The following is a 13,701-nucleotide window of genomic DNA, read 5'->3' as shown; positions in this document are numbered from 1 at the left end:
GTGGTTTGGCATTCCCTTCTCCAGTGGATCACATTCTGTCAGACCTCTCCACCATGACCGGTCCGTCTTGGGTGGCCCCACACGGCATGGCTTAGTTTCATTGAGTTAGACAAGGCTGTGGTCCATGTGATCAGATTGGCTAATTGTCTGTGATTGGGGTTTCCGTCTGTCTGCCCTCTGAGCCCTCTCTCAGTGCCTACCATCTTACTTGGGTTTCTCTTACCTTGGACATGGGGTATCTCTGCACGGCTGCTCCAACAAAGCACAGCTGAAGACTTTAAGGGACTAGATGTGAAAGACAGAGTGCCTGATGAACTACGCATGGAGGTTCATGACATTGTACAGGAGATAGGAATCAAGACTGTCCCCAAGAAAAAGAAATGCAAAAAAGCAAAATGGCTGTCTGAGGAGGCCTTACAAACAGCTATGAAAAGAAAAGAAGCGAAAAGCAAAGGAGAAAAGGAAAGATATATCCATTTGAATGCAGAGTTCCAAAGAACAGCAAGGAGAGATAAGAAAGCCTTTATCAGCTATCAATGCAAAGAAATAGAGGACAACAATAGAATGGGAAAGACTAGAGATCTATTCAAGATAATTAGAAATACCAAGGGAACATTTCATGCAAAGATGGGCTCAATAAAGGACAGAAATGGTATGGACCTAACAGGAGGAGAAGATATTAAGAAGAGGTGGCAAGAATACACATGCAAATCAAAACCACTATGAGGTACCATTTCATGCCAGTCAGAATGGCTGCAATCCAAAAGTCTACAAACAATAAATGCTGGAGAGGGTGTGGAGAAAAGGGAACCCTCTTACACTGTTGGTGGGAATGCAAACTAGTACAGCCACTATGGAGAACAGTGTGGAGATTCCTTAAAAAACTGGGAATAGAACTGTCTTATGATCCAGTAATCCCACTGCTGGGCATACACACCGAGGAAACCAGAATTGAAAGAGACATGTGTACCCCAATGTTCATCGCAGCACTGTTTATAATAGCCAGGACATGGAAGCAACCTAGATGTCCATCATCAGATGAATGGATAAGAAAGCTGTGGTACATATACACAATGGAGTATTAATCAGCCATTAAAAAGAATGCATTTGAATCAGTTCTAATGAGGTGGATGAAACTGGAGCCTATTATACAGAGTGAAGTAAGCCAGAAAGAAAAACACCAATACAGTATACTAACGCATATATATGGAATTTAGAAAGATGGTAACAATAACCCTGTGTACGAGACAGCAAAAGAGACACAGATGAAAAGAACAGTCTTTTGGACTCTGTGGGAGAGAGAGAGGGTGGGATGATTTGGGAGAATGGCATTGAAATATGTATAATATCGTATATGAAATGAGTCGCCAATCCAGGTTCGATGCACGATACTGGATGCTTGGGGCTGGTGCACTGGGACGACCCAGAGGGATGGTATGGGGATGGAGGTGGGAGGAGGGTTCAGGAGTGGGAACACATGTATACCTGTGGCGGATTCATTTTGATATATGGCAAAACCAATACAATATTGTAAAGTTAAAAAATAAAATAAAATAAAATTAAAAAAAAAAAGAATACACAGAAGAACTGTACAAAAAAGATCTTTATGACCCAGATAATCATGATGGTGTGATCACTCATCTAGAGCCAGACATCCTGGAATGTGAAGTCAAGTGGGCCTTGGAAACATCACTAAGAACAAAGCTAGTGGAGGTGATGCAATTCCAGTTGAGCTATTTCAAATCCTGAAAGATGATGCTGTGAAAGTGCTGCACTCCTTATGCCAGCAAATTTGGAAAACTCAGCAGTGGCCACAGGACTGGAAAAGGTCCGTTTTCATTCCAATCCCAAAGAAAGGCAATGCCAAAGAATGCTCAAACTACCACACAATTGTACTCATCTCACACGCTAGTAAAGTAATGCTCAAAATTCTCCAAGCCAGGCTTCAACAGTACATGAACCATGAACTTCCAGATGTTCAAGCTGGTTTTAAAAAAGGCAGAGGAACCAGAGATCAAATTGCTAATATCTGTTGGATCATCAAAAAAGCAAGAGTTCCAGAAAACATCTATTTCTGCTTTATTGACTATGCCAAAGCCTTTGACTGTGTGGATCACAGCAAACTGGAAAATTCTGAAAGAGATGGGAATATAAGACCACCTGATCTGCCTCTTGAGAAACCTATATGCAGGTCAGGAAGCAACAGTTAGAACTGGACATGGAACAACAGACTGGTTCCAAATAGGAAAGGAGTATGTCAAGGCTGTATATTGTCACCCTGCTTATTTAACTTACATGCAGAGTACATCATGAGAAACACTGGGCTGGATAAAGCACAAGCTGGAATCAAGATTGCCGGGAGAAATATCAATAACCTCAGATATGCAGATGACACCACCCTTATGGCAGAAAGTGAAGAGGAACTAAAGAGCTTCTTGATGAAAGTGAAAGAGGAGAATGAAAAATTTTGTTTAAAGCTCAACATTCGGAAAGCTAAGATCATGGCATCCGTTCCCATCACTTCATGGCAAAGAGATGGGGAAACAACAGAAACAGTGACAGACTTTATTTTCTTAGATTTCAAAATCACTGCAGATGGTGATTGCAGCTATGAAATTAAAGACGCTTACTTCTTGGAAGGAAATTTATGACCAACTTAGCATATTATAAAGCAGAGACATTACTTTATCAACAAAGATCCATCTAGTCAAGGCTATGGTTTTTCCAGTGGTCATGTATGGATGTGAGAGTTGGACTATAAAGAAAGCTGAGCAGTGAAGAATTAATGCTTTTGAACTGTCGTATTGGAGAAGACTCTTGAGAGTCCCTTGGACTGCAAGGAGATTCAACCAGTCCATCCTAAAGAAGATCAGTCCTGGGTGTTCATTGGTAGGACTTATTTTGAAGCTGAAACTCCAATACTTTGGCCACCTGATGCAAAGAGCTGACTCATTTGAAAAGACCCTGATGCTGGGAAAGATTTAGGGCAGGAGGATAAGGGGATGACAGAGGATGAGATGCTTGGATGGTATCACTGACTTAATGAACATGGGTTTGGGTGGACTCCGGGAGTTGGTGATGGACAGGGGGGCCTGGTGTGCTGTGGTTCATGGGGTCGCAAAGAGTTGGACATGACTGAGTGAATGAACTGAACTGAATTGAATGGAGACACAGACATAGAGAACAGATTTATTAACACTTTCTGCTTCTCTGCTTCCTTTTCTATCTTCATCCTTGTTTTCTTTTTAGCCCAGTTTTGTTTACACTGCAAATTCTACCATTCTTCATAGCTTGTTAGTCATTTCCACTAAGAAAGGTTCTTACTATGGTAATGGACCCAATCTCTAGGATTACTAGACTAGACTGGACTTTGAGCCACTATCTACTCAATATTCCTTAAGGCTCATCTTGCATGTTAAACTCCAAAGTGAATGGACATTTGACTCAGAAACTACAGCTGCAGGGGGAGGAAGGAGTGGGTGGGATATATGTAGAGAGTAACATGGAAACATATGTTCACTTCAGTCGCTCAGTCGTGTCTGACTCTTTGCGACCCCATGAATCGCAGCACGCCAGGCCTCCCTGTCCATCACCAACTCCTGGAGTTCACCCAGACTCACGTCCATCGAGTCAGTGATGCCATCCAGCCATCTCATCCTCTGTCGTCCCCTTCTCCTCCTGCCCCCAATCCCTTCCAGCATCAGAGTCTTTTCCAGTGAGTCGATAAAGGACAGAAATGGTATGGACCTAACAGAAGCAGAAGATATTAAGAAGAGATGGCAAGAATACACAGAAGAACTGTACAGAAAAGATCCTCATGATCCAGATAATCATGATGGTGTGATCACTGACCTAGAGCCAGACATCCTGTAATGTGAAGTCAAGTGGGCCTTAGAAAGCATCACTACGAACAAAGCTAGTGGAGGTGATGGCATTCCAGTGGAGCTATTTCAAATCCTGAAAGATGATGCTGTGAAAGTGCTACACTCAATATGCCAGCAAATTTGGAAAACTCAGCTGTGGCCACAGGACTAAAAAAGGTCCATTTTCATTCCAATCCCAAAGAAAGGCAATGCCAAAGAATGCTCAAACTACCACACAATTGCACTCATCTCACACGCTAGTAAAGTAATGCTCAAAATTCTCCAAGCCAGGCTTCAGCAATATGGGAACCGTGAACTTCCAGATGTTCAAGCTGGTTTTAGATAAGGCAGAGGAACCAGAGATCAAATTGCGAACATCCGCTGGACCATGGAAAAAGCAAGAGAGTTCCAGAAAAAACATCTATTTCTGCTTTATTGACTATGTCAAAGCCTTTGACTGTGTGGATCACAATAAACTGTGGAAAATTCTGAAAGAGATGGGAATACCAGACCACCTGATCTGCTTCTTGAGAAATCTGTATGCAGGTCAGGAAGCAACAGTTAGAACTGGACATGGAACAACAGACTGGTTCCAAATAAGAAAAGGAGTATATCAAGGTTGTATATTGTCACCCTGCTTATTTAACTTATATGTAGAGTACATCATGAGAAACACTGGACTGGAAGAAACACAAGCTGGAATCAAGATTGCTGGGAGAAATATCAATAACCTCAGATATGCAGATGATACCACCCTTATGGCAGAAAGTGAAGAGGAACTAAAAAGCCTCTTGATGAAAGTGAAAGTGGAGAGTGAAAAAGTTGGCTTAAAGCTCAACATTCAGAAAACGAAGATCATGGCATCCGGTCCCATCACTTCATGGGAAATAGATGGGGAAACAGTGGAAACAGTGTCAGACTTTATTTTTCTGGGCTCCAAAATCACTGCAGATGGTGACTGCAGCCATGAAATTAAAAGATGCTTACTCCTTGGAAGGAAAGTTCTGACCAACCTAGGTAGCATTTTCAAAAGCAGAGACATTACTTTGCCAACAAAGTTATGTTTGTCTAGTCAAGGCTATGGTTTTTCCTGTGGTCATGTATGTTTGTGAGAGTTGGACTGTGAAGAAGGCTGAGCGCCGAAGAATTGATGCTTTTGAACTGTGGTGTTGGAGAAGACTCTTGATTGAGAGTCCCCTGGACTGCCAGGAGATCCAACCAGTCCATTCTGAAGGAGATCAGCCCTGGGATTTCTTTGGAAGGAATGATTGTAAAGCTGAAACTCCAGTACTTTGGCCACCTCATGCGAAGAGTAAAATAGATAACCAATGGGAATTTGCTAACAACTGAGAGGGGTGGAATAAGGAGGGAGACAGGAGGGAGGTTCAAGAGGGAGAGAACATATGTATACCTATGGCCGATTCATGTTAGTATTTGGCAGAAACCAGCACAATGTGTAAAGCAATTAAAAAGTCAATCAATCAACAAATAAATATATTTTTTTTAAAAAAAGAATACTAGTGTGGGTTGTCATTTCCTCCTCCAGGGGATCTTCCTGATCCAGAGATCAAACCTACGTCTCCTGACTCTCCTGCATTGCAGGCACATTCTTTACCCTTGAGCCACGTAGCTAAGATCAAAAGAAGCCTAAATGACTAATTGTAATTCACAGCATAAGTCTGAAACACTTCTTAACCAAATTATTTTCCTCTAACCAGATTATATAATTTAAATATGTAAAAATATCACACTTCAAGTGCCTTTTTAAGACTATCATAAAAATAACATGGGTCAGGAAAACATTGTCACGCTGTAGATGAGAAAAAAATAAAGCGACTTAACCAAGATCACACTTTAGAGTTCTGCCTCTAGTCTGTCACAGGAGTGTTCCCTTCATTCACAAAGCTTTCTGTTCTATGTCAAGTGCTTTGCTTTGGACATTACTGGAGTATATTTGTGTATATTAATTCATTTGATAGGCACAATACTACAAGATCTGAAAAAACTATGGGCTTTGGAATTATAAGAGCTGTGTTTTTTTTTTTTTAATCCCAATTCTGCTGAAGTCAGACTCTGTGTACTTTGGGCAGTTCCCACTTTGCTCATTTGTTAAATTATAGACAATAACACTATCAATCCTTTAGGAGGGGTTGAGAAGATTAAATAAGATATTGTGTGCCTAAGCATCCAGGTCTTAGGCCAGAATATAGTAAGTGCTCAGTGAATGCTAGCCTTTTACATTAGTTTCTACCCAGTATTCCTCAAGGCTCATTTTGCATGTCCAACTCCAGAGTTAATGGACATTTGACTCAGAAACTACTGATCACATGGTCTCAACTACACTTTGCTCTCTCAAGACTGCTCCTTTAAAAATGGCTTGCACTATGGGAATGGAGATATACAAACACAGAGGAGCAGAGAGGAGGCTTTCAATTGCTTGATCCCACTTGTGGGTCAACTGGTGGGGTCATGTCCTCTTCATGAGGACATCTTATCGGTTTATTGTTTTACAACAAACCTATAAAACTCTGACCTGTAGTATAATATTTCCAGTTTGAAACTTGTCCCCGTGAAGCTGAGGGCCTGATGAAATGACTGACTGTGTTACTCTTCAACATTATACTTTGTTTTATCATGTATAATTGATGCAATGACAAAATGGCAACACAATACATGAGGCCCAGGGAGAACCATGACACATACGCACAAAGATAGGGTAAGGGCCAGGGCTGGAACACTCTTTAGGGGTGATGATCAAGCACTGATCACTCCACAGCACGTGGAAACAATGCATCCATTGGAAAAATACTACTTTAAGGGAGTTCTGTTTTGCTGCCTCAGTGTGGCTTTGAAAAAATTACTGCTCATGTGCAATAGTGTTGAATTTATATCTTCCTAGTTTTTAAAAATCATAGTCTAGCTCTTTTTTTAAAAAACAAAATACCTCAGGGTCTGAAGCATTTAAAGGGGGCTACCACTTGAATGTCTCTATTTTCCACTTGCTTAAACAAATCTTATAATTCCTTCAAGCTACATTCTCCCCCACATTATACATAAAGACTTGTGTGCTCTTTCCTGCTCACAATAATCCCTCATAGACCTTCCCACTTGTTTTAAAACTGTGATCTATTTCATATGCTAGCCAGACTGTTAGTTTCGTTTTCGAGTGAGTGTGTTTGTCATATACCTGCAATTGAATTCTAAATTTTATTTTGCCTCATAACCCCAATGCTTCCAGTTTACCTATCACCTTCTGCCAAAATTTGTTCTCTGTCACCTCCTGCCTGCTTGGTTGGCCTCCATCATGCTGCATGGACATGACTTATGGTAAGTCTGCTATTTGGAGACCAGTTTCTGGGACTACTAATTAATATACTGAGGTTCCCCTCTGTGATTATTCTCTAACTTTTCTTTTTAAACAAAATACCTCGGGGTCTGAAGCATTTAAATGGGGCTACAACTTGAATGTCTCTATTATCCATCTGGACCAACAATGATGTCAGAAGCACAAAATGGAGACAATAAAGCTGCAATTCGATCTCCTAGACACATACCATGAAGAGAACCAGCATTTATGGCTAATCTAGGTATTATTTAAAGGATAAACCCTTATTTCATATCATCATGTTGACCTATGACAGAAATTACCTTTACTGTGTTTTCAAACAGGAGTGTAGAAATTGCATAAGGAAAATAAAGATATAAAACAAATGTGAAGAGGAGTTTTAAATACTTTGAAGAAAGTTATATCAAGTATTCCCAAAGCTGAAGAAGATGCTAAAACTGGAGGACAGACATTTAAACAACCCTTTCTAAGTAAGCTGTAAACAAAACAGTTGAAATAACTCATCCTAAAAATATATGCCAACTTGTCAAAACTCTATGGCTATTTAATTAAAATAGCTTCATGCTTGTTGTTCTGCCCCATGTTCCAAAGGAACTGATTCTACTCTCAAAACAAGTGCCCTACTAAAGTCAGGTGAATGGAGTTTTCAAATAAAGTTTATCAAGAGATACAATGTCTATTTTTTTAAATAGTCAATGATGCATGGAACAGAAAAGAAATACAATTTAGATTTGTAAATGTAATTCAGTGAAATGATTGTTGAATGTAATCTTCATAATTATTTTTTCAGTGCATTAATAATTACTTTTCAGGAAATATTACTTCTCTCTAAGTGCTTTCCAACTAGACCAAAGAGTCCTTTTTAATATTTAATTGAGCATTTTATTCAGATGTTTATTTGGCTATTTGATTACTGTAGGATCATACTTCAGTGGAAATGACCTAATTTGATAGTATTGATGGTTGATTCTCCTGATGTTCGTAAACATTTCACTTCTTGAAAAATCTCATATTCTTTGGCTTTCCTGAAATAATGTCATGTTCATCCCTTTATTTATTCTTGCATTCAGCAAAATATTTCTTGTAAAGCTGCAACGTACTGAACATGAATTAGCTATGAAAAGGAAAAAATACATTTCCTCTCCTTGAGCTCACATGTTACAGGAGGAAAGTAGGTATGTAGGTATGAAAGTAATAGGCAGGCGCATAGATAAATTACAAGAAAGAGAAGCATTGAAAAGATGCATCAACAGTGTTTCCACACATATTCACCAAAATATAATCCTTAAATCTCTCTTTTTCCCTTTAAAAATCTCTCTTTTAAAAGATTTCTCCCATCACCCTAAAATACATAAAGCTATTACATATACAATGAATATTTAATCTGTATTATCTAATCTATATCTATATATATATATATAGATATAGATTAGATATATATATATATAGATATATATATATATATATATATATATAAATCTAAGAATCACACAAGGTATTGAGAGAAGATTTCTAGAGAACAAGCTGTTAAAGAGAAGAAAAGTTCAAGGAAACTACATATGTGTTCAAAACCTCCCTGTATTTATCTGTAAATTCTAGCAATTTAACTCATGACTTTATCCACCTCCTGGGAACTTTGTTCAACAGATGTTATCTTGATGCTGCTGCTGCTGCTGCTAAGTCACTTCAGTCATGTCCGACTCTGTGCGACCCCATAGACTGCAGCCCACCAGGCTCCCCCGTCCCTGGGATTCTCCAGGCAAGAACACTGGAGTGGGTTGCCATTTCCTTCTCCAATGCATGAAAGTGAAAAGTGAAAGTGAAGTCGCTCAGTCGTGTCCAACTCCCAGCGACCCCATGGACTGCAGCCAACCAGGCTCCTCTGTCTGTGGGATTTTCCAGGCAAGAGTATCTTGATGCTAGGCTATACCAATCCAGGTGTGAAGCTCAACAGTTTTTTAATCTTCCCACACCAATCCATCAGAGTTCAGTTATGCAAAGCATTTATGATAAGTGAACAATAAATGAAAATTTAACAATAGATATATCACCTCACACACTAGCAAAGCAATGACTCAAAATTCTCCAAGCCAGGCTTCAACAGTATGTGAACTGTGAATTTCCAGATGTTCAAGCTTCCAGAAAAACATCTATTTCTGCTTTATCGACTATGCCTAAGATTTTGACTGTGTAGATCACCACAAACTGTGGAAAATTCTGAAAGAGATGGGAATACCACACCACCTGACCTGCCTCTTGAGGAACCTATATGCAGGTCAGGAAGCAACAGTTAGAACTGGACATGGAACAACAGACTGGTTCCAAATAGGAAAAGGAGTATATCAAGGCTGTTTATTGTCACCCTGCTTATTTAACTTATATGCAGAGTACATCAGGAGAAATGCTGGGCTGGAGGAAGCACAAGCTGGAATCAAGATTTCTGGGAGAAATATCAATAATCTCAGATATGCAGATGACACCACCCTTATGGCAGAAAGTAAAGAAGAACTAAAGAGCTTCTTGATGAAAGTGAAAGAGGAGAGTGAAAAAGTTGACTTAAAGCTCAACATTTAAAAAACTAAGATCATGGCATCCAGTCCCATCACTTCATGGGAAATAGATGGGGAAACAGTGGAAACAGTGGAAAACTTTATATTTGGGGGCTTCAAAATCACTGTAGATGGTGATTGCAGCCATGAAATTAAAAGACACTTGCTCTCTGGAAGAAAAGCTACGACCCACCAGGACAGCATGTTAAAAAGCAGAGACATTACTCTGCCATCAAAGGTCCATCTAGTCAAAGCTATGGTTTATTCCAGTAGTCATGTATGGATGTGAGCGGTGGACTATAAAATAGGCTGAGTGCTGAAGAACTGATGCTTTTGAGCTGTGGTGTTGGAGAAGACTCTTGAGACACCTTTGGACTGCAAGGAGAGCCACCCAGTCAATCCTAAAGGAAATCAGTCCTGAATATTCACTGGAAGGACTGATGCTGCAGCTGAAATTCCAGTACTTTGGCCACCTGACACAAAGAACTGACTCATTTGAAAAGACCCTGATGCTGGGAAAGATTGAAGGCAGGATGAGAAGGGGTCAACAGAGGATGAAATGGTTGGATGGCATCACTGACTTGATGCACATGAGTTTGAGCAAGCTCTGGGAGTTGGTGATGGACAGGGAAGCCTGGCGTGCTGCAGTCCATGGGGTTGCCAAGAGTTGGACAGAACTGAGCAACTGAACTGAATTGACAGCATCATTGGCCTCTGTGGTCATCACCACTGCCTAATCCTGCCCACCTCCACCACTCACACACACTGGAAAATTTTACTGGCTCCTCCACTCACTCCTGCCTATATCTATCTTTCTAGCCTTTCACCTCTCCTCTGCCTTCTCTTCCTTCTTTCACTCTGTCTCTCTTCTTGTCTAGTAAAAACCTCAGAATGTTCTATAGCTTATCAAGAGGAATTTCCTTCTCCTAAAGCCTTCATATCAGCAACTAGATCTTGGGAGGGTGGGTTAGTTGAATTTAAAAGTGTCAAGGCAGGAATTTTTACTTTCAATCTGAATAATTCATCTAAATACAGTCTTTTTCAAATATCTCTATTTTTCTACTCATATCTATTCCATTAAATTGTGAATTCCTCTCTGCAGCTACAGACTCCTGTGCACTGTGTTACTGATCTTTGATCTCCTTTCCCCTATCCTCTGTCTCCAGCACCTGGTAAGATGAACACTAGAAATGAATTTTTGAATGTTTTCTTATCTTAATGGAACAAAACTGAGTTCTCACACTGATGACTATGATACTACTCCTAGTTGGAAAATTTTTCTTGTTCCCTGTTCTGCCTTCTAAAATTCAAGATGCCTGTCTTAATTTAATCTCTTTTCTGAAGCTCCTCTGTACTGTTCTGTCTACACTGCTATCTCTCTTTTGTTAATTTTTCTTTTTTGGTGAACCCCTAAGACATACTTTGTTCTTTGCTTACTGTGTGTGTGTGCTAAGTTATTTCAGTTGTGTCTGACTCTTTGAAACTCTATGGACCATAGCCCAGCATGCTCCTCTGTCCATGGGATCTCCAGGCAAGAACACTGGAGTGGGTTGCCACGCCGTCCTCCAGGGGATCTTCTCCACACAGGGATCAAACCAACATCTCTTATGTTTCTTGCATTGGCAAATGGGTTCGTTACTACTAGTACCACCTGGGAAGCCCTTGCTTACCGGACAATGTATATTTTTAATTCTTATATGTCTTAGGTATATCTTTTCTTCAATATAGCAGAAAAGATGAGTAGGTGGAATATATGTGCTTAGTCACTCAGTTCTGTCCGATTCCTTGTGACCCCATGGACTGTAGCCTGTCAGGCTCCTCTGTCCATGGGGATTTTCTAGGCAAGAAGACTGGAGTGGGTTGCCATGCCCTCCTCCAAGGGATCTTCCCAACCCAGGGATTGAACCCAGGTCTCCTGAACTGCAGGTGGATTTTTATACCACCTGAGCTGTCAGGGAATCCCAGGTGGAATATAACTGCAGATTAAATACTTAAGGAAGGAATTCAAGGAGTATATAAAAGTTAAATGACATAAACAAATTTGAGACAAGATTTCCTCAGAGGGAGGGTTCTTTACAATTTACTTCTTGTGTTCTACAGTAATGTGTGATTCATATGAGTCATGTTATAGTTTATTGGCATCTGTTTATGCCTTAGTTCTAGTGAATTTACCAAAACTCAGAAAAATGTGATACAACAAATAGTATTTACAAAAATGTAGAAAAATTCTATTTAAAAGTCATAAAAATAAATAATTGTACTTTCTCTGAAAATATTCAGAATGGGCCTACTAGTCCTGTTAATGTAAAATCTTTATAGCCATACTATAAGATTCTAATGGTTTTTTTTAAACCAAGTATTGAAATATCTTTCAATCATATAAGTTGAATTTTCCTACCAATATAAAAGCCTAGAATCGATTACTTTTAAATCACTTAAACAATTCTAATGAGGCAAAACCTTTTAGTAAAACTACTTCTCCATTTCCACCAATTTCTCTACTTTTCTATTTCTCTTTTGTTAGAAATATGTGGATATGAAGTGGATTTGATCAGAGCTTAGTTGGTTATGGACTTGTTACGACGTTTGTGTTAGATATTTTTAAAAGATTGAATATATATGCCTTCTGAGGCTCTGATTCCTTAAATCCATTCTCTCACATGTACTAGTTCCTTGAACTTCAACATGATGCTCCCAGAGGGGGACCAAGTTTGCATGAAACTCGGTGCCAAACTGCCACTACTTTATCCTCATCAAGCAGTTATTACTCTGAGTCTATTGCTGCACATGTAAGTCTCTGTGCTAGAGAGGCTCCAGGGATAGATAGTTATAAGCAATGGCTTATGCTCTACCGAGCAGGCAAAGGTGAAATGCTGATTTGCAGGTTGGGTAAAATGTGCTTCAGGAGTTGCAAGGAGGAAGTCATCCCATGGCTTTAATGAGGGGGCATTGGAATGGTATTCAATGGTCAAGTCAAAACAAGCAGAACAGGACAGAGAGACGTGATCTGGGAAAGAAACAGAGGATCACAGACATCCTGGAATAAAGCTGCTGGGGTCAAGTAACAGTCCTCAGGGCTGGGGCAGAGCCAGATCATAGAAGATGTGAGAGAATACATAGATAAGGTCAGACCACATAGGGCACTAACAGAGAGCTCCTGGAGTCTGGACTTCATTCTTTGACAATGGGAGTCACTGACAATATTTTTGGGTGAAAAGTGACATATACAGCATGATGTTTCAGACTGGAAGCTTAGGAGGGTGAGTTGTATAGGGCATATGGGCCAAAGGGACATCTGGAGGCAGAAGGTTCAACTGGAGATTAGTTTACAATAGTACAGAGGAGAGTCAGGACTGGAATGGTGGCAGAGGAATGAGAAGAAAAGATAAGGTTACAAGAGGCATGCGTGCTCAGCCACTTCAGTCATGTTCAGCTCTTTGCGACCCCAAGGACTGCAGCCTGCCAGGCTCCTCTGTCCATGGGATTCTCCAGGCAAGGATACTGGAGTGGGTTGTCATGCCCTTCTCCAGGGAATCCTACTGACCCCAGGGACTGAACCCTCAGTTCCTGTGTCTCTTGCACTGCAGGCAGATTCTTTACCCACTGAGCCACCTGGGAAGCCCCACAAGAGACATAGCAAATGATGAATCAGTATGCCTGGCTGGCTTACTCAGGGTTGAGGGAGAGAGCAAAGAAGTTAATCAGACCTCCTCTGGGTGTGTGTGTGTGGTGGGGGGGGGGCTCATCTTCGACTCCTCCTTGTATTAGACACCGATTAATCTGGTTTTTGAGGCCCAACTCCTCCCCCATTTATCTTTAGGACTGCTTCACTCCCAACAGGACACAGATGGATGCAGGACAATCTAGTCCCTGCCACTCCTTCCCTGGAATCCAGAGGTAGACCCAACAGCCAGAGAGCAGTCTCTCTCTCAGATGCTGACTG

The 13,701-nt window shown here is 40.5% G+C and overlaps 1 protein-coding gene across 7 annotated transcripts in view; it reads right to left on the bottom strand.

Annotated features, from left to right (window-relative positions):
- The window catches only part of TMEM117 (transmembrane protein 117), a 649,146-nt gene that overhangs the window by 111,142 nt on the left and 524,303 nt on the right, over positions 1-13,701 (bottom strand). The gene's annotated exons all lie outside the window — the stretch shown is intronic.

This window comes from Bubalus bubalis, chromosome 4 (assembly GCF_019923935.1).
Source record: "Bubalus bubalis isolate 160015118507 breed Murrah chromosome 4, NDDB_SH_1, whole genome shotgun sequence".
Lineage (NCBI taxonomy): Eukaryota > Metazoa > Chordata > Mammalia > Artiodactyla > Bovidae > Bubalus > Bubalus bubalis.
This window is presented reverse-complemented; position numbering and strand designations above follow the sequence as displayed.